At 47.2% G+C, this 20,659-nt stretch overlaps 1 protein-coding gene across 1 annotated transcript in view; it reads left to right on the top strand.

Moving 5' to 3' along the window:
* The first annotated feature begins 3,994 nt into the window (after positions 1 to 3,994).
* ANKRD11 (ankyrin repeat domain containing 11) overlaps positions 3,995 to 20,659 on the top strand; it is a 163,202-nt gene continuing 146,537 nt past the window's right edge. Inside the window, exon 1 of the mRNA XM_069464766.1 lies at positions 3,995 to 4,129. The gene's annotated coding sequence lies outside the window, so the exon portion shown is untranslated. The remainder of the gene's footprint in view (positions 4,130 to 20,659) is intronic.

Genomic DNA, 20,659 nt, shown 5'->3' with positions numbered 1-20,659 from the left:
CTGTGAAGGTGTTCAAGGTATTCTTGTCTGTTTTGTCACTGCTGTTGCCACAGCACACAGAACACTGTCTAGCACACAGTAGGCACTCAGACGTTTGCTGAATGAATACACAATTCATCTTCCCATCTGAGTAACACCCTGCTTCCTGCAGGCCGAGTTTCCTCACGTGCAACCCATTAGGCAATACGGTGACAGCCTTACCAGGAAAAGTCTGGGGAAGACTTAGGAAGACTTCCCAGTTGGATTACAGGCATGCAATTTGTGATGTCTTAATTAAAGAAAAGAACACATCACATTTTTAGACTTTAAAATGATACTAAAACTGATAGGGATACTGTTTCGCCTAATTAGGCAAGAGAAGAAATAAATAAATAAACAAAACTTTATTGTGTATATTTGATGTTTACAACATGTTATGGGATGCATGGAGATAGTAAATGGTTACTATAGGGTAGCAGATTAACTATCTATCTTCTCACATAAATATGAGACAATATGGTCTTATATGTAGAAAGCAGGCGATATAAACTTGTATGTACAAAACCCTAAAGATTCCACAAACATACTGTCAGAACTAATAAGTGAATTCAGCAAAGTAGCAGGATACAAAGTGAACTCATAAAAATCAGCTGCATACCATACAGTACCACGGAAAGGAACCACAAACACAGTTCCATTCAGTAAGCTGACATTTATTAAGACATCAGTACTACCCAAAGCGATCTACAGATTCGATGCAATCTTTATCAAAATCCCAGTGATGTTTTCTGCAGAAATAGAAAAACCCATCCTAAAATTCATATGGAGGATCAAGGGACCCCAAACAGCCGAAACATTGTTGAAAAGGAAGAATGAAGCTGGAGGACTCACATTTCCTCATTTCAGAACTTACTACAAAGCGACAGTCATCAAAACAGTGTGGCACTGGGACAAGGGCAGACATGCAGACCAATGGAACGGAAGTGAGAGCCCAGAAACAGGCGCTCACATAAATGGTCCAAAGACCTTCGACGAGGATGCCAACCCTATTGACCAGGCAAAGGACAGTCTTGTCAGCACATGGTGCTGGGAAAACTGGATGTCCACGTGCAAAAGAATGCAGTTAGATTCTTACCTAAAACCATATGCAAAAATTAACTCAAAATGAATGAAAGACCTAAATGTAAGACTTTGGTAGGCCTACCAGAAGGCTCCCCCGTCGATACCATCACGCTAGGGATTAGGTCTCAACATACGAATGTTGAGGGAACACATTCAGACCACGGCAGGTGCTTACCCAGTTATTGGATGAGCATGTGCTTTCCCCGTCTGATGACAAATCGAATGGTGGTAGAGATGAGACCTGCTCTGTTCCTTAGTGAATTTCTAGTCTTTGATATACTGCCTGGCCCATAACAAACACTCAAACAGTTTTGAATTAATGCATTAAATGGCTTCTTTTACATTACTACAAATTTCATTCCTTTACCATAGCATTTTTACTTACAGGTTCTGCTTCTGTGGACATTCAGCTTGTTTTTACCTTAGTATATTTTCAGATAGTTTCCAAGGCAAACTATCTGTTTATTCATATCTCCCTACATAGGGCTGGGCTTGGTCAGTGGCGCATGCCTGTAAATTTAGTACTTTGGGGGGCCAAGGCAGGAAGATTGCTCGAAGCCAGGAGTTCCAGGCTGTAGTGTGGGAAGATCCCACTTGTGAATACCACTATGCTCCAGCCTGGGCAACAAAGTGATATCCTGTCTCTTACAAGACAAGGTAAGAAAAAAAAAATTTCCTAGAGAGAGTATTTCATTGGCGTAGGTCAATGTTTTTTGAATTCTTCCTAATGTAAGTACTGTAAGGTTGGGATCCCCAACTGCTGGGCCGAGGATCAGTACCAGTCCATGGCCTGTTAGGAACCAGGCCACACAGCAGGAGGTAGTGGAAAAATTGTCTTCCATGAAAACGGTTCCTGGTGCCAAAAAGGTTGGGGACCACTGCTGTAACAGACCAAAACAAAAAATACCAATTCCTAGTTCCCTCCCATTTGGACTTATTCTACAGGTAAGGATGGGGTTCAGGATTCTGAGTTCTATCAGTTTTACCAGATAATTGTTACAATGAGGCAAATATGGGAGCCCTTGATTATCTTTTCATGAATGCTTGTTGGCCCACGGGTTGGCTGTTTTTATCAGGTGTTCAACCCTCATCCAGTGAAGTTACTGGTTGTGTGAAGGAAGAACAAAATCTGGTGCCTGGAGGAGTCTCAAAGTCTAGTTATAGCATAACTAATATTTCCACAAAGCTCCCCATACGTGCCAAGTACTATTCTACAGGTTTCATATTCTCTTTATTCAATCTTCCTGACGAGCCTACGAAATAGGTGCGACTTCTTGTTCCCATTTTACCCATAAGAAACAGGGTTTGAGAGAGAAAGTGTCCAGGGTGACAGTCATTGGCAAGGCTGGGATTTCAACAGAGTCAGTTTGACAAGACAATGTTCTCCCAACTGGACCGCATGCTGCCTAAAAAAGGCCATCTTCCTGACCCCATCCTCTCTGGAATTTGCAATTCCATGATTTCATAATTTGAGCCCTGTAAGTATTTTGCTTACCAGTTGTCTTACGGCCTAGTAAAATAAAGAACTGAAAAACAAAAACAAACACATCAAAGGAGCATCAATTTTGTTCATTTAGCGTTTTTGGTTTAGTTCTCCCGGACGAGTACACTGAGGCATTTGAAATAGGGCCCAGACTTACCAGGGGCTTGATTACTTTAATTTTAGCTTGAGTTTGTTAACAAAATAATTACTCCACGCATTCTCATCTTTTTCGCGTTTTGTAGAACCAAATGATAAAGTGCAAGACTGTGCTGCTCCTGCAGCATCAGCTACAGCTTTGACTCGCGGAGGTGCTTTACCTTTGCTCTGTGACCTAAGCTGCAAGATTCCCTCATGGTTCAGCTTTCCAGACTCAAGGGGAGCTTTTGAAGGCCGAGAGGTTCCCAGGACGTGACCAGAGGCGACCTGTCCCGATGGCTGTCACTGCCCACAGCGAGGGAAGGTTCACGCGCCCCGCTTCACCGACGCGGGGAGCGCGCAGCCGCCGGGCCGAGGTGAGCCGCGGCCCGCGTTCCGAGTAGGAGCGGCCCGAGGCCTGCGGGCGACAGTTGCGCGGGCCCGAGCTCCACCGCGCCTCTCGCTCTCCGCCTCCCCCGCCCTCCGAGCCCGCGGGGCCGCCTCCCCCCTGCCCAGGCGCGCAGGAGGACCGTGGCAGGGCCGCGAGGACGCCGCCGCCGCCCGGGACGACCGGCGCGGCCCGGAGCTGCGTCTCCCGGAGCCCCGGCGGACGTGGTTCCAGCAACCCGGGAACAGGCGAGAGATGACGGGTCCACCTGGAGTAGGAGCTCGGCCGGCATGGCTGACATCTTGCCTTCCTGATCCTGCAATACCCAACCTGGTTTTTGGAGCATGTTGCGGTTCGATTCCGGCACTTGGGAAGACCAATCCTTCCCTCCAAACGCGAAAATCCCACCCGCTTTGCGACACGGGCAGCCAATCCGGTTGCTCGCTACCCCTCGCATTCCGTCATCCTTACGCACGACCTTGACCAATCGTTGCCCGGACGTCCTTCTGGTCCCGCCTCACGTCTGTCACAGACACTGTCAATCCTCCTCCCGCCCCTTCACCCGCTTAGCGCACTTCCTCCCGACGCCATGACGTGCGCAGCCCCTGCTGCCCGGCCGGGGCGGGCCAATGGCGGTGGCGGATACGGCGGGCCAATGGGCGGGAGTGTCTCATGCGGCCGGCGCCCGCCGCAGCCGCCGCTGGGTCCTGGAGCCAGAGGCCGCCCCGAGACGGCGCGCGATGGACCGAGGGCCCCAGCCGGGGAGGCGCCGCCGCCGAGCCCGCGGCCAGACGCCCCCGCAGTAGCGCCCGCACCGGGAGCCGCGTCGCCCGCCAAACACTGGGCGCGCCCGAGGGGCGGGCTCGCTTCCCGCCCGGCCCCCGCAACTCGGCCGGCCGGAGCCCGCGCCGCCGCCTTCCCGCTCGGGCCGCGCGGCCCGGGAGACGCAGCCCCGGGCTGCATGGGCAGCGCCTGCGCCCCGCCGCCGAGCCGCCGCGGAGCCGCGCCGCCCTCGGAGCCGGGTGAGAGGCGCCGCCGGCCGGGGCGGGGGCGGGCGCGGGCGTTTGAGCGGCCTTGCGGCCTGCAGGCCTCCCCCGCTGGTGGAGTAGCGCCGCGGGCCTCGGGGCGGGCCTTGGGGGGTCGGGGGCCGTGAGGGGCCGACCGTGGACTCCGGGCCGAGCCTGGGGACCTGGGGGGCCGACCGTGGGCTCCGGGGCGGGCCTGAGGGCCGTGAGGGGCCGACCGTGGGCTCCGGGGCGGGCCTGGGGGCCGTGAGGGGCCGGCCGTGGGCTCAGGGGCGGGCCTGGGGGCCGTGGGGGGCCGGCCGTGGGCTCCGGGACCGACCTGGGGGCCGTGGGGGGCCGGCCGTGGGCTCCGGGGCGGGCCTGGGGGCCGTGGGGGGCCGACCGTGGGCTCCGGGGCGGGCCTGGGGGCCGTGGGGGCCCGACCGCGGGCGCGGGGGTGCTGGGGAGTGGGGGCGCCGACCTTTGACCCGCGGGAGGGGCGCCTTCACCGTCTTCTTCTTGTCGTTATTCTCAGCGTCACTATTATTATCGCTGTTTTGAAATGGGAGCCGGCGGCTCTCGGGCTCCGAGCCGGAGGGGGCGGGCGAACTGGGACCGGGGGCGTCGGGGCTGCAGGAGGCGCGCGTAGGCTCGAGGAGGGGCAGGAATGCGGGGCAGCGGCGTGGGGGGGTGTTTCGGGGGAGGGAGGGTGGGAGGAAAGCGGTGGCGGTGGCGGCTGCAACAGCAGCCCTTGGCCTCAAGGAACAATGTGAGACGTTGCCTGAAATGTTAATTTCCGTTCCTCATTTCATCATCCCCTGGCAGGGCGGTAGCTGTGTGTGTGTGTGTGTGTGTGTGTGTGTGAGAGAGTGTGTGCGTCTGTGGAGGGTTGGCCCTGCCACATGTATTCAGTCCCCTCTGAAAGAGGGATTGTGCTGTTAAATCTTGTATCTGTGTTGTTTTTTAGGGGAGAAGTCTTGATTTTTCTTGAGGCCTGCACTCTTCCTGGTACCCCATTAAGATTTTCTGCTTCTGTTGTGTTTTTGGAAAGCTAGTCTTGTATACCAGCTTCCAGGGAGTTTTGGAAGAGGCTTTGGAAGATTAAGCTGGTCTAAGAGGGGGCCTATGCTTTGAAAATCATTTTCCTTCTAACAGTTAAGATGTAGCATGCTTGGTTTCATGGTTTCTGCAGGGTATGAGAAGTTTTATATTCGTTTGCAAGAACAGGGTTGTTTTGCACTTTTTTGGGTAGAGAAATCAGATTTCAGGGTTTGTTATGTGGTGATTTTTTTCTGCAGTGATTTGAGTAATGTCCTTAACAGTCCTTTTCGATTAAGGAGTAGAAGTGTGCACAGTTGTTGAACTGCAAAACTTAGAATCTTTTGGTCCTTTTTGGGGGGAAGATGAGACTTATTCAGCAAAACATGTAAGATGATATTGCTTGCGGAAAAAGTGCCGTTGAAACAGTTACTATTTTTGGTTTGTGCAAACCCAGTCAATGGCATAACTTGGAGAGTTCAAAATCAGAGACTCTGAGACTTTATTTGGTGCCTCTGGGACCTTGATTTGTCTTACTAAATGTTGGCTGTCCTGGAAGACCTAGAGTTCTGTTTGTGTCTTTTGAGAATGATTGCACAAGTACTCTGCTATTACTTTGGAACTGTAGTTAAACAAACAAAAAAGGGAATATCTTCGACTTTGATTGTGACCGTTGTGTTGGATTTCCATATAGTTGGTGTTTCCTCCCCCACTCTCCATTCAGCTGTTGTTCTCTTTCTGTAGTTTTCACGCTTAAGAGCAGGATCTCGTCTGACAAGCTGGCCCACCGGAATGGAATGGGATGGGAGTGAACAAAGACCAAGTTGCTATGACATTTTCTCCGTACTGTGTGCGTGCCTCTTGAGTCCCTTGAAAAGCTGTGCAAAAGATATTGCTAAATTGGACCCAAACTTGAAACTTTCAGAAGCTTTTTTTTAATTTTATTTTTACTGTGGTAAAATATACATAACAAAATTTAGAAGTTAGTTTTTAAAGGTGTCACCCGGTCTTGAATTCCTCATTTGCAGTTCTGACTTGCGCAGCCCTCTAACTTGCATCCCCGCTATCGGGTGCCTTTCTCGGGACCAGCCGTGTTAATCACACAGCACCAGCAGTGCCTTTCTCCTCCCTCGGCCAGATGGGCTGCTGATGACTAGTGGCTGTCATGTTAGCTATAATTACAATGTTGATACAGTGACAAGTAGAACTTTCTACAAATAGAGTTAAAGAAACTATGCCATTTGTGTTTGAGAATATTTTTCAAGAAGCTTTGTGTGCCTTGGATTTTTAAGTAGGTTTGACATAGTAAGGTTATGTTTCATCACATATAAGAGGGGAGTTATTTTGCATATGGGCAGTGAGCCCATCATCAATTAAATAACATAATTAGAGAGTATCAGTAAATGCTGGTTCGGAGAATTATCTGCATTTGTTGCCAAAATAAGTGTTTTGATCTGTCCATTACCATGTGTAAGTCCCTTCGTCCCTCAAATGGTGAGTGTGCTGGACGAGCTGCTCTTAACAGCAAGACACTTGCTAGTTAATCGGTGAAAACGATGCCGCTTGTGTGCGCTTGTGCGCGTCAGCGTACACTGCTGCCAGTCAGTGCTCTGTGGAGATTGAGTGTGGCCTGTTTGATAAACTTTATACAAAAATGGAATGAATTCAAGTAACTAGAAGTTATTGTCTTGAAATGTTTTCAGTATGTGTTCTCTTAATTTGAATTTCAAATGGAATGTCTGTGCAATTCAACTTTTTCAGAGTTTATCTTAAAGCTATGGGAAAGAGGGTGTCAATCCTCAGCTCCTGGAACTCAGGCAGGAAGAAAATTGGTATAGAAAAGCTTTTTTGGCTTAGGAATGATCTACTTTCATGACTACTTCGTTAATTCTGGTAGATGTTTCTGTTCTTAAGTGGTTTTTGTTTGTTTGATGGACCTTATTCATGGTATATCTTAAGCTAGAGTCCGACTCAGCTGTGTACTTACTAGTGTTTTATATACTTACGTGGTAGACTACAAATGTTATTTTTGTAACAGCATCCCACATGATCATCGTGGCCTAACTCTGATTACATGACCCCCACCTCCAGGCAGACCCTTGCTCACTCTGGCCACATTGGCCTTTCCTTTCCTAGATTGGGCATGGCCTTGACATACACTGATCCCTCTCTCTGGACCAGGGTCCTCTGAGCATCCATCCCCTGCAGATCCCTCCACGCCAGCTCCCGTGTAACTCCTGCTCAGCCTTTGGATCTTAGTTAAGTATCGCTTCCTTTTTAAAATTACTATTGTTTTATTATTTTTATTTTTTTACTGTTATGGATACGTAATAGTTGTATATTAGCAAATCTTATTTTTTTTTTTTTTTTGTTGAGACAGAGTCTCACTTTGTTGCCCAGGCTAGAGTGAGTGCCGTGGCGTCAGCTTAGCTCACAGCAACCTCAGACTCCTCGGCTTAAGCGATCCTGCTGCCTCAGCCTCCCGAGTAGCTGGGACTACAGGCATGCGCCACTATGCCCGGCTAATTTTTTCTATATAGATTTTTAGTTGTCCATATAATGTCTTTCTATTTTTAGTAGAGACGGGGTCTCGCTCAGGCTGGTCTCGAACTCCTGACCTTGAGCAATCCACCCGCCTCGGCCTCCCAGAGTGCTAGGATTACAGGCGTGAGCCACCGCGCCCGGCCCAGCAAATCTTATTAATCATGACTCCCGAGGAAGATGTCTTGCCCTCCCCTCACCTTGTTGTGGCCACATAGGACTTAACACAGTTTGTCAAATATGTAACGATTGGTTCAATGTCTCCCCTCCCCCAAGGACTGTAATAAAAATAAAGATAGGGATGGTCGTCTTGGTCACTCTGTGCCCGGCCTAGTAGAGTGTCCCATTATAGTCATAGAAGTGGCTCGAGAAGTATTTTTTGAGTTGCTTACAGCCTGTATGTTGAAGTGTTTGAGTAATTTTGAAAGGGAGAAACTTAGGATCACGAACTTAAATTTATTTGGTAAGGAATTCTGCTTTGTGCATTTCGGTTATTTTCCCATTTGTTTGCTTTCATTGCAAGTTTGCTTTTACAGTTTAGACAAAGGTGTGGGACAGGGCTTTCAAAATTGGGTGGGAACAAGAGATAAAATAATGAAAGGGAAAGTTGTCTTTGTAGGAAGAAAATGCTTCCTGTGAAAGCAATTTTAGTAGTCTGATGCTTTTAGGCCAAAGTAGAAGGCTGGGAGCAGTTTTTCCTCTGATTTCCGCATCCTTTCCATAAAAGTTCCAGTTGTAAAGGCTTGTTTGGAATCCAAGCCTGTGCTGAGTGTGGTTTGCTGCTGCTGCTTGTGATTAAGTTCATCTGTAACTTTGAGCACCTCTGGCTGAATGTAACATGAACAAGTGGTTTAGTATCATAGTGGAGTCCCTTGGAAGTTTTAGCAATTTAATGAAAAAATAATCTCTTTGGAGGGAAATACATCAAAATGAAATTGTTTTCCCACTTAGGTTTATGTTTTCCAAATTTTTTAAAAAATGAAACTATTATGTGATTGGTAAAAGGTTGCTTTTGAAAGACTGACTTTCGGTATATTTGGGAGCTCAAGACTTGTTTTATCTTTTTGGGTGACAGTAAGAGGCAAGGGTATTTGGTGGAGGGGAATTGGTTGGTGTGGTTGGAAGCATTTGGACAGCATCCTCCATCTAGGAAATCCCACAGTTGTAAAGCTGATTCTGTGAATAAAGAGTTAAGCGGGTTTTCAGTGTGAAAATAAAAGAAATACATCCTCTCAATATGGCTGTGGTTTTTCAAGGGCTGGGAAGAACTGAAAATCCTGTTGCCTGGAACAGGCTTCTGGGATGCCCACCCCTTTCCTCCTTTCCTCTGGGAGGCCAAGGTTGCAGCGGCTGTGGCTGTCTGCGCTGCTGTCTCAGCCCTTAGCATCTGTGCCGTGAATTATTTATTATCCTGAAAATCTGTAGGCACTCCTTTTTCCACTTGTAAAGCAACCACTGTGCACCTGTTCATTACTTGAAAATGTTGGCCTTTTCTCAGTACATAACATTTTTGATCACTTAAATGAAGAATTTTTCTGTTGAGTTTAAGTAAAATTCACAAAACATTTTCTCCCTCCTTAACTCCAAAAAATGTGACGTTGAGGCTGTTACTTTTTAGCCATGGCTGACAGTCTGTCAATAACTAAAGCAGAAACACGTGCAAGCCACCAGGGAGGCTGAGGGCTTCACGCATTGGCGGAGCCCTTTCCTGCAGTCCATGGAGCTCCATTACACAACAAAAGGATGTGATCATTAATTGCAAAGCGCTTTGTAAAATTCACATTTGCAAAATAATAAAGTCAGTTCAAGCCCTAGAATACTGTGACTTTTAAGAATGGCTGGAATTGAAATTTAATTTGTAAATGCTTAGTAACTTTGTGATATCAGAGGTTATTTTTCATCTAAAGTGTAGCAAATAGACCTCTTTTCTTGGGGCATTAGTAGTAAGTATCCCCTCCTCTCCCGGGGGCAGTTTTCAGACTTGAATGCTGATGTCCTGGAATGATGAATACAGTATTTCCAAGTGATGGGAAGATTGCATAGAATGCTTGGTTCCTAAGGTTTTGACCAAAGTTAGGGTTAGCTTGTATTTCCACTGCATTCATGTCCAGCAAAACAAACAAAAAAGACTTGCATTTAATTCTGGATGATAATGTAAACTTGAGATTATTATGGCTATCCTGTTTAAATTCATCTAAAATTAAGAGGGTGAGAAGCAGTGAGGGACCTCGTTAGTCTTAAGAAATCAAGCCTTGTTAGTGTTCACCATGTTGCTAAATGTGGTTTTACATCTTGCAAAACAGGAAATGAAAATAAAAAACCAAAAAAACCCCAAAGCAGCACTCTTGAAAGGATTAACTTTTTAAAAAGTATTATTGCTAAGATGTCTGGCTAATTAAAGGATGTGAAGAACACTAAAAAAAACTTGCCTTTTTAGATGATTATAAAGAAGAAAATCCAACTTTCAGGAGTTTGAAAAATGTGTTTAGAACTTGCACTGTTATGGTGGTATTCCACAACTCCATGACTGGTACTGATTTCAAGGAATTTTTAGACTTTGTGAATTTTTTCTTCACTAGAATGGTATGTTTTGCTCTGAATTTATTTAAATTGCCTACATAGATATTTTTATTACTTTGAGAATAGTCTACCTGAAATTTGAATTTCTGCAGTTTAGAGATTAACATATTAAGTATGCTAACACTCAAAACATTTTCTTATAGAAAATTTTTTCCACAAAACATGAGAAGGGAATTTTTGAATTGTATCCTTTATCTTTTCGTATAAAATTTAGAAAAGTAATGTGTGCTTTCACTTTTAACTTAGGTAATTTTACGCAGCTGTAACTGTAAGGAGATTGACATGTGAACTTTGTTTTCTTTGACAAAGCGGTTAAATCTGATTCTGCTAAACTTGGGTTCTCATCAGATGACTGACTTTTTAACGAAGACTAAGAAACTCCAGTTAAACAAAGACCATGTCAGTAGGAGCCAGTGGCACAATGACGTCTTAGAAAGTTGAGTGGAAAGTCTGTTTTGCGGCTGAACCACTGAACGTGTACCTTCTCTTCAGCAGCTCTCTTGTCAGTCCCCAGGTGTGTGGGTTCAGGGAATGAGGAGTGGGGGGCAGGGGGTGTGTGGGGAGAGGTGGTGGAGCTGTGAAAGGCAGAAGGGAAACCAGCACCCGGAGTCGGGAGAAGCTCTGTGGCTTTCTGCATTTCGGTGCTGTTAGTTTGCTGTGGCTGCTGTAACAAATTGCCGCACATGCAGCCCCTTAACACAACACAGATTTATGACTTCGCAGTAGTGTAGATTAGAAGCCTGTCCCCTGGGCTAACATCTAGGTGTGGGCAGGGCTGGTTCCTTCTGGAGCCTGCAGGGTAGGATTTGTTTTCTTATCTTTTCAGTCTTCCTTCTAGAAGCTGCATTCCCGACTGGCAGCCTCTCTTCCATCTTCACAGCCAGCAAGGCCTCATCTCTCCGACTCTCATCTGCTCCCTGTCTGCTGATTAGTAACCTTAATTCCCTTTTCCATGTAACCTAAAGTAGTCACAGGTTCCAGGGATTAGGACTTGGGCCTGGGGGGACATTCTTGTGCATCCCACGCTGGAGTCCCACCGAAGTAGACAGGGCTGGACAGGTCGTTGTGCACCTGGCTCCGGCGCTTTGCGGTGTGCGGGCTCTCCAGGAGCCGTGTGGCCAGCGTGGCGTGGCATTGTTGGGGAATTATGGAACAAGTTAGAATTACGAGTCCCGGACAAGGTTTTGTTTTAAATAAACTTTTATTTTGGAATAATTTACAGAGTACAGAAAAGTTGCAGAAGTAGTACAGAGTTCTGTCATATTCTCCATCCACATTCTAGTTCTGTGACATTGGTGAAGTTGCCAAAGCTGAGAAAGTAACATGGTGTATTACTCTTAACTAAATCCCAGGCTTCTTTTGAATTTCACCTGTTTATCCACTAATGTCCTCTTGCTGCTCCGGGATTCTGACCGAGAGCCTGTGTTGCATTTAGTCATCACGGCTCCTCTGCCTCCTCCTGTCGTTCAGCAGTGTTTTCGTCTTTCCAGGTCTTTATGATCTTGACAGTTGGAAGAGCACACTCCTTGCTCTTTATGTTTTGTAACTGTTCACACATTTGGCACAGTTGTACAGCGCTGTACGGCTACTTTGTGGCTTAACCTGACTCCTTTTGCAAATGTGGCTTGCTCTGTGGTGGGAGGACTGCTTTGTGTCTTTTTTTAAAACTGGAGTTACATGTTTTATGGATGGGGCTTCTAAGACTAGACAAACTCGGCTTTTTCCCACGTTGCACTGATGTTGTCGACAGATGTTTATTGGTTGCTCGCTGTGTGCAAGGCTGTGCTGCAGGAAATATTAACAGAAAGAGGGAGAGGGAGAGGCAGGCCCTGCTCTGTGACGGGGAGAAAGACGCATTCAGTTGACCATACTCATATTAGGTGCTGGTTCCTATGACAAGAGGTGGGTTAGAGGAGAGAGAGAGTACTGGCTTGTGATCCGGGAGACTCAGTGGAGGAAGTGCCGTTCAGGCAGCGTGTTTGAGAATGAGTGGAATGTCGCCGTGCACGAATCAGAGTAAGGCCATCTCAGACGTGAGGAGGCTATGGACAAAGGCTGGGAGGTGGGATGTAACGTGAGAATGTCAGCTGGGCCTGTTAGAACGTGAAAGCCCATTGAAAGGAGATGGTAGCAGATGACACTGGAAAAATGGACCACGGTTTTGGATTGTGTAGGGCTTGGAATCCCAAAGACCGGGCTGGGTCTGCCAAGGAGGAGACATGAACTTTTCTTGAGGCACGAGGTGATGTGTCGGAGTGTGAAGGTGCTGGGCAGGCCTGATGGAAGTCAGGATAAGTAACGAGTAGACTGGCTCTGCAGTGCTCTGGTGCCTCAGCATGGGACACCCTTGCCTACCGTGAGGGTGCAGAGAAAGGGTTGGCTTCCACGAATTCAGGCCCTGGGCGTGCATGGTCTGTGCAGGGTCACAGTTTGTCTTCTGGTTTGCACTGTCGCCCCCCGCCCCCCCACCATCCTCTGCTTCTAGTTGAACGTCAGGTTCAAGAAGTTATCTTACTAGAAACACGATTCATAGGAAGTGGGAATGTCATTTTTAAAGGAAAAATGTAAACCAGTTAAAGAAGACGAGGGGGTCCAGGTGTGGTGGTGCACACCTGTAGTCCCAGGTACTCAGGAGGCCAAGGCGGGGAGGATCACTGGAGCCCAGGAGTCTGAGGTTGCGGTGAACTATGATGACACCACTGCACTCTACCCAGTAAAGTTACCAAAGTAGAGTGTGTATAAGAGAACCCAAATGAAGGCATGTTATTGAGGGGTCCCTGTGGGCAAGAAGCCAGGGTGTTTCCCCCTGAGAGGAGCAGTGTGGGCTGAGAGGATCCTCATAGGAGGGATTGAGGAGCTTGAAATGGCGAGGGGACGTCTGTCTGTCTTTATGATTTATTTATTTATTTATTTATTTTTGAGACAGGGTCCTGCTCTGTAGTTGGGGCTGGAATGCAGTAGCGTCATCATGAAGCTGATCACCGCCTCAGCTCCACCTTGGATCATCGGGCATTAGCTTCTCATAAGGAGCCACAACCTAGATCCCTCACATGCGCAGTTTACAGTAGGGTTCGTGCTCCTATGACAATCTAATGCCACTGCTGATCTGACCGGAGGCCGAGCTTATGCTGTGATGTGAGTGATGGGGAGTGACTGTAAATACAGCTGAAGCTTTGCTGGCTGGCCCTGCCGCTCACCTCCTGCTGTGCGGCCTGCTGGCCGCAGGGGTCAGAGACCCAGCAGTCCAAGACAGTGTGGTATTTGCCCTCAAGGAGTTTTTGTCAAGACAGCGTAAAGTATGTAGGCCGTGATGGCAGTTGTGGGTCCAGATAGGAAGGGGTCAGAGTTCTGAGGTTGAACACTGTTGATAGAGGAAGCAGAGAACAGAGGAAGGACAGAGAATCTTTTTGCCCAGATACATTGTTACACTCGTCTTGGACTTGGTTTTGTTCTGTTTCGGAAAGTTCTATGCACATATCGATAGATAAATATTTGGTTGAAAAGATCAGTCTTAAAAGTTATGATTTTAAAAAAAGGCTTATAATCTGAGAAAGCAGTCATACCTTGCAGGAAATACTTAATACTTTATGCAAGAAGAATTCAATATATTGAACTGTGCTAAGCTTATTAACTAGTGAAGAGTGTTTGTGAGTTGCTGCAGGTCAGTAGCATGCAGCCTTTATGCTGGTCTCCTGTGCGCGCAGGGCAGTGCTGACGCCTCTGGCTTGGCTGCGCGGTTTCTGTCACGTTCGGCTTAATCGTGGAGCTGAACTGAACGGAGAGCGGAGAGCGGAAGGGAGGGCTTTGGCCTCACATTGCCCTGCAGGGTGCCCGGGTCAGGTGCACTTGAAGGGAACGGCCTCAGGGCGGAAGAGGGGGCTGCAGAGCAAGACACTCTGTGTGTGGACGGCACACTAACTCCTCTGTGTTTATTTCTACATAAACGCGTCACAGTTGTGCCAGGTCCCGTTCTTCCCAACGGCTCCCTCACTCGGAAACACTTTCCTTTTTCAGGGGGTTGTTTAGCTTGATGGAGAGAATTTGCTTTTACAGTCTTGGCCAGTCACCGTCCCCTTGATCATTAGACTGCGCGGGGCTTGCCCTCTGGATGCACGAGGACTGGGTGACCTTTACTCTTGTGTGTCACGGATGTGTTGATTGCGGCGGGGCTGGGCATGAAGGACTCAGAGTAGCTCAGGGCATGGTGGCAGGCTGATCTGTGTGGCCTTTCCTTACTTGACCTAAGGCTGGCTTGTTTCTTTGCTGTCCGGGGGTACTTCTGAGGGCTGTGCTTTCATTGAATCAAGTTAAATGAAAATATTTTAAGATCAGTGGGCTGCTGAAGGCTGTTTGGTTTCCAAGCTGGGGCTGAAGTCAACCCCTCCTGGCCGTTGGGTTTGAGGTGAAGGGAAAGTCTGCCTTCTCTCTTATCCTCAGACTGCTCTTTTTATTGCGTTTCCAGCCTGGAGGGGCGTGGGATTTTAATGCTCGCGTGGTGGAGCATTAAATTACAGATGCAGGATACCAGGTGTCTCTTACTGTGGTTCCAGGTTTTACCTCATTTTGAAAATGGCACCTCTTCAAGGGGAGGCTAGAAGTTGGCTGTGGGAACGCAGAGGACGAGGGGAGATCTGCAGCAGATGGAACACTGGCAGCATGAGTCGCGCTGGGCACCAACTCCAGCGCACATCTCCGTCTGCAGTGACTTGTTCAGGGGCCTCAGTGGAACAGTGAGTTGGAACTGGAACCTGTGTCTTTGCCAACAGCTTAGGATACTTCCTGAACTTCTCATGTAAATATTTGTTGCTGGTAGCTAAATTTTCTAAACTGTAGCTTTTACTCCTGAAAATGCAATTACGTATATTTCTCTGTCCTCTAATAAGATTTAGAGCTCGTAGACAATCGTGCAGGTTAGACTAAGTTCACACAATTCATGCCCTGCATTAAACTCTCAACTTGGCCTGGGCGCCTAGCCTGTAATTCAGGGAAGCGGACCGTCCTTGTGCGCAGTCGGTGCTGTCTGACGTGAACGTTCGAGAACGGGCCCTTCTGGGGTTGCTGAGTGTGTCCCAGGAGAAAAGGCCCGTCCCTTTGGCAGGGCCCTGCGTGCTGCTGTGGTGAGTCCCCTTGTCCTGTGTGGCAGTGTGCTGTCTGTAGGCGCAGACGGTCGCGTGTGTCGTGTCTGTGGTGAGACAGTAGTTCTAGGTTTCATCTTCATATGGGCCTGTTTCTCAGATGTGAAGATCTGATTAAGAAATAAAAAATTGCTCTGTAGAATGTAAAACCAAAGTTCGTTCCAGATGTGAGTTTGTATTAATGTTTTATTATTAACATTATGTAATCACTTGTGTTTTCTCCCTACTCCTTGTTTCATAGAGCTTTCTTTAATAAGGAAGCTCACTAACGAGGTGTGACTCATGCTTAGTCAGTTCAGGGAGTGCCATTTAGGGCCAGGTCAGTGGGTTTTCTCAGCACACTTGGGGTGCTCTGATGTCCCCCACTGAAGTTTGTGTGGCTCACCCCTACTGATTATCACTTGTTTTCGCCTCTGTCGTTGTTTCCTGAAGTATTAATGTGTCCGTACCTGCCTTTGCTTTTTTCCTTTCTTTGGTGCTGGTCGAGTGAAGCCGTGGGAGTGGAGAAGGAACAAAGATATCTGTAACTGGTTGTGCCTTTGCTTTAAAAAATAGGCTGGGTGTGATGGCTCATACCTCTAATCCCAGCACTTTGGGAGGCTGAGGCTGGAGGATTGCTTGAGGCCAGGAGTTGGAGACCAGCCTGAGCAACACAGCAAGATCCTGCCTGTACAACAAACAAAAAACAGTAACTGAGTGTGGCATGCGCCTGTAGTCCCAGCTACTTGAGAAGCTGAGGCAGGAGGATCTCTCTCTTGGGCCCAGGAGTTTGAGGCTGCAGTGAGCTATGATTGTGCCACTGCATTCCAGCCTGGGTGACACAGTGAGACCCTCTCTCAAAAAAAAAAAAAATAAATAAAATTTAAGGTCAAAACTTACATAGAGTTTACAGATTGAATTTATACAAAAGAAAACAAGAGCTGATTAATCTAGGGAAGTAGGTTTTTTTCAGGCTGCTTTAAATAGCCTGCAGTTTTATTAAAAGTCATTCCTGAGTAGTGAGATTTTTTTTTTTATGTCCAGTCACATTTGTTTTATACAGGAAGCAAACCTACCTTGTAATTAATGTTCTTCTAGTGATGCTGTACTTTCCTGAGGTCAGTTGTCTGTTACCTTAGACTTCAGGACTGTGATTCTCAAGGGACCGGTTGGGCAGGGGTGGTGACTTGCTACTGAGGAGCCCCTGCTCACACAGTTGTCAAGGGTGGGGGGCACTTAAGCCCAAACAGGAGAGAGGCTTCTAGGGCCCAGGTAAGGACAGCTCAGTTCAGGCATGCTGAGCCTCCAGATTACCTCATCCTTGAAAAACTTTGGAATACTCAAAGTTTCTGTTGAGGTGTGGTTCTCTTATGTTACAGTTCCGGGAATAAGAGGTTTTCATTAAGCCTCAGGAGGGTTTGTGAGAAGTCCTAGGGAGCGGTGTCACAGGAGGAAGCTGCCAGGTGTTGCGATGCAGGTGATGTCTGGGATGCAGGTGATGTCTGGGCGGGAGAGCTGCCCTGCACCGGTCAGCAGCTGGAAGGGGAGGGTGTGGGCCGAGGGGCAGCAGGGATGCAAGGGACGCACTCATGGGATGCTCGGTTGCTTACCTGAGTAGGATGTCCAGGTTGCTTTTGGGGAGCAGTCAGTCCCTGAGACCCGTTCTTTTTGGGACATCTTGGGCTAGCTCAGGTTGGCTGAGGGAGAGTGTTCAAGTGTAGTGTGGAGACATCAGGTTGCTTAACATACGGATCTTTCTTTTCTGTTGAGATGTTGGGGGTAGGGTGTCTTACTAGATGTGAGGGATTGTAAAGGAACAGCCAATCCAGTCTGGCTTTATTGTCTTCCCTTTCCCACTGATGCAGTCGGAGTGTCCGTGAGACTGATCGTATGTGCATTCCCGTCTCTCCGACCTTGGCTGTCAAAAGTGGGTCGTAGAAGCCACATCAGTGTTCCCGGGGCTGTGCTGGCTCAGCCTGAGGGCCTGTGCGAACCGCTACTTCCCAAGGCCAGCGAAGCCTGTGTCGCTGCGCCCTGGTCCCTCGTGTCCTGACAAAGACTTTAGTTGGGAACCCTCCCTGAAAGTGCTAAACACAAAATCAGTTTATTCAGCACTCCCCTGATTAAGCCATTTTTTTCCTTTTTTGGATTTTTTTTGGTTTCTTTTGAAGCCCTAATAGAATAGAAAAATACATGCCAAGAAACAAGTAGTAGGTCTAATTGTTCATATTTAAAATTTATCATATTTAATATTTCCAAAATTATTTTTCTGTGACTAATTTTCCCATGAAGCACAGTTGACCACATTCAAAGATGTGTGATCAGCAGTGCTTTGAATACATGGCAAGGAAAGCCACATGCGCTATGGGGACAGAGGAGAGATGGCCCCAGTGGCCCAGGATGTCCTCAGGGCCCAGCATGCAGCTGTGTCGGGGGTAGGTGTGTTGAGAGAAAAGGTAATGGCCTTGACAAAACCATTGCAGGTTCTCAATTGTTAAGAGAATTTTAAACCATCTAGTGATGACGCACTTTATATAATGGGCATGTGTCCATTCAGTGAAAGGCGTCTTCAGATGTAGTGGAAATAAGCTAGTTAAGAAATGGGTGGTCCTCACCTCAGAGACTAGGATACTTAGACATGTCTTCTGGGAATATTTCAGAAAGTTCTGACATCATTGTGTTAATTTTGCCTCTTGTTAATTTTCAGCTAGAGCTCTCTCCAGGCATCTTTGGTGTAGAACTGGGGGATCGAGACCTTGATGTATATATGCATGAACTTTTTTTTCTCCTTTTTGTAATATGCAGTCATCCCTTGGTGGGTGATTGGTTCCAGCGTGCGCTCCCTCCCCAGTACGGAAATCCACAGATGCTCTAGTCCCTTGTATAAAGTGGCGTAGTATTTGCATATAACCTATGCACACCCTCCCATATACTTTAAATCGTCTCTAAATTACCAGTACTACCTAATACAATGTAAATGCTGTGTAGATAGTTGTTATACGGTATTTAGGGAATAAAGATGAGGGAAAAAAGTCTGTACATGTCAGTACAAATGCAACCATCCATTTTTTTTCCAGAATATTTTTGATCTGTGGTGGTTTGCATTCACAAATGCAGACCTCCACGGATATGGAGGGCCGACCGTATTTTTTAAACTGTGAAATGTGTTTGTTATGTAAAATGTACATGACATATAACATTTACCATTTTGACTTTAAAGTGCCCAATTCAGTGGCATTAAATACATTCTCAGTGTTCTATAACTATCACCACTATTTCCAGAACTTTTTCATCACTTTACATAGAAGCCCTGTACCCGTTAAACAATAATTAATTCCCTGTTCCCTCTTCCCCATGGCTCTGGGTAACCACCATTCTACTTTCTGTCTCTATGAAATTTACTATTCTAGGTATTTAATTTTTTTTTTCTTTAAGGGACAGAGTTTTGCTCTGTCACCCATGCTGGAGTGCAGTGGTGGGATCAGACCTCGTTCACTCAAACCTCGAGTTCCTGGGCTCGAGCAGTCCTCCACCATAGCCTCTGGGTGGCTGGGACTGCTGGGACTGCAGGCACGTGCTACCATGCTCTGCTAATTTTTCAGTTTTTTTGTGGAGACGGGGTCTTGCTGTGTTGCCCAGGCTGTCTCAAACTCCTGACCTCAAGTAATCCTCCCACCCTGGCCTCCCACAGTGCTGGAATTACAGGTGTGAGCCACCATGTCTGTCCTCTCAGCCTCTTACATTATTTTTTAAGCTATTCGTTTTCATTTTTCCCCTTTCGCCTCCAAGCTTAACCCAGATCTTTTTTTTGTTTGTTTGCTTTTGGGACAGAGTCTCACTCTGTTGCTCAGGCGAGTGCCATGGCGTCAGCCTAGCTCACAGCAACCTCCAACTCCTGGATCCTCCTGTGTCAGCCTCCCGAGTAGCTGGGATTACAGGCGTGCACCACCATGCCCGGCTATTTTTTTCTATTTTTAGTAGAGACGGAGTCTTGCTCTTGCTCAGGTTAGTTTCGAACTCCTGAGCTCAAGCCATCCTCCCGCCTCGGCCTCCCAGAGTGCTAGGATTACAGGCGTGAGCCACCGCGCCCGGCCCTTAACCCAGGTCTTGTGTTCTAGTGTGTGCACCTATATAAATGTGTGTGGTGTATTTGCAGGTGCTGTGGGGTGAGTCTGCCCAGAGGGACTCTGACGTCAGGATGGTGTCTTGTCTGTACCCTTGCTCTTGTCACGCCTCAGAGAGCCAGGTTCAGAGGGTCGTGTGGAGAGCAGTGGGGGTCTGGGGACGGGAGAGGCTGGGTACCCCATCTCTACTTCGCAGGGAGTGCAGTGAATTCTAGGTTCTGGCTCCTAATTAACAGTTAAAAACACTCTATAATTATTTATGTTAGATGGCTTGGGTCTGGTTTTCTTTTATTTGTTAGGTCTACTTTTATTATAGAGAATATATAAGTAACTTGGATATTAAAAAATTTTAAGGTTTGGCAGATGGGGATTACCTAGAATTTTCACATCAAATAGAAAACAGAAAAGTTTCCCTACTTAGGGCTCCTGACTATATGGTGGTATGTAGTCTATTGATTCTATGGTAATGAGTAAGATTTTACATTCTCGTCACACAATTTAATTTTGTTTTTATCTTCATGTGAAGTTTTTCTGTTGAAAGTAGTGCTTTTCTTTTTTCCTTTTTAACATTTGCTTTATCTTATGTAACTTTTTGCTTATTTGAGACAAAGAAAGATGTGGCTGGCTCTGTTGGCCAGGCCGCAACGTAGTGGTGTCATCACAGGTCGCTGCCGCACCTCCAGCTCCCGGGTTCCAGTGATGATCCTGCCTCTGCTTCCCTACAGGCGTGTAGCACCATGCCCGGCTAACTTTTAACATTTTTTGTAGAGACAGGGTCTTCCTGTGTTGCCCAGGGTTTTGTAGAGGGGTCTCACTTTGTTGTGCAGGCTGGTCTCGAAATCCTGGCCTCAAGCAGTCCTCCCGCTTTGGCCTCTCAGAGTGCTGGGATTACTGGTGTCAGCCACGGCGCTTGGCTGAAAATAGTGATTTTCTTTGTGTAGGCTGGTGTGGGAAGTCTCAAACTCCTGGTGCCTTGGCTTCCGGCAACACCTCTGGCTGTCCTGTTATGATCCTAGCATGGAAAAGCATGTGTGTCTAGGACGCTGTTCACATAAACAGTAGATACCTACTATTCTATACCTTTTTTCACTAATTGTTGGGATTTTTTTTCCCTTTTTTTTTTTTCTTTCAGCATATTATGGGGACACAAA

The sequence above is a fragment of the Eulemur rufifrons genome, unplaced genomic scaffold, assembly GCF_041146395.1.
Source record: "Eulemur rufifrons isolate Redbay unplaced genomic scaffold, OSU_ERuf_1 scaffold_107, whole genome shotgun sequence".
In the NCBI taxonomy this organism is placed as follows: domain Eukaryota; kingdom Metazoa; phylum Chordata; class Mammalia; order Primates; family Lemuridae; genus Eulemur; species Eulemur rufifrons.
Note: the sequence above shows the minus strand (reverse complement) of the source record. Positions and strands in the feature narration are given on the sequence as shown.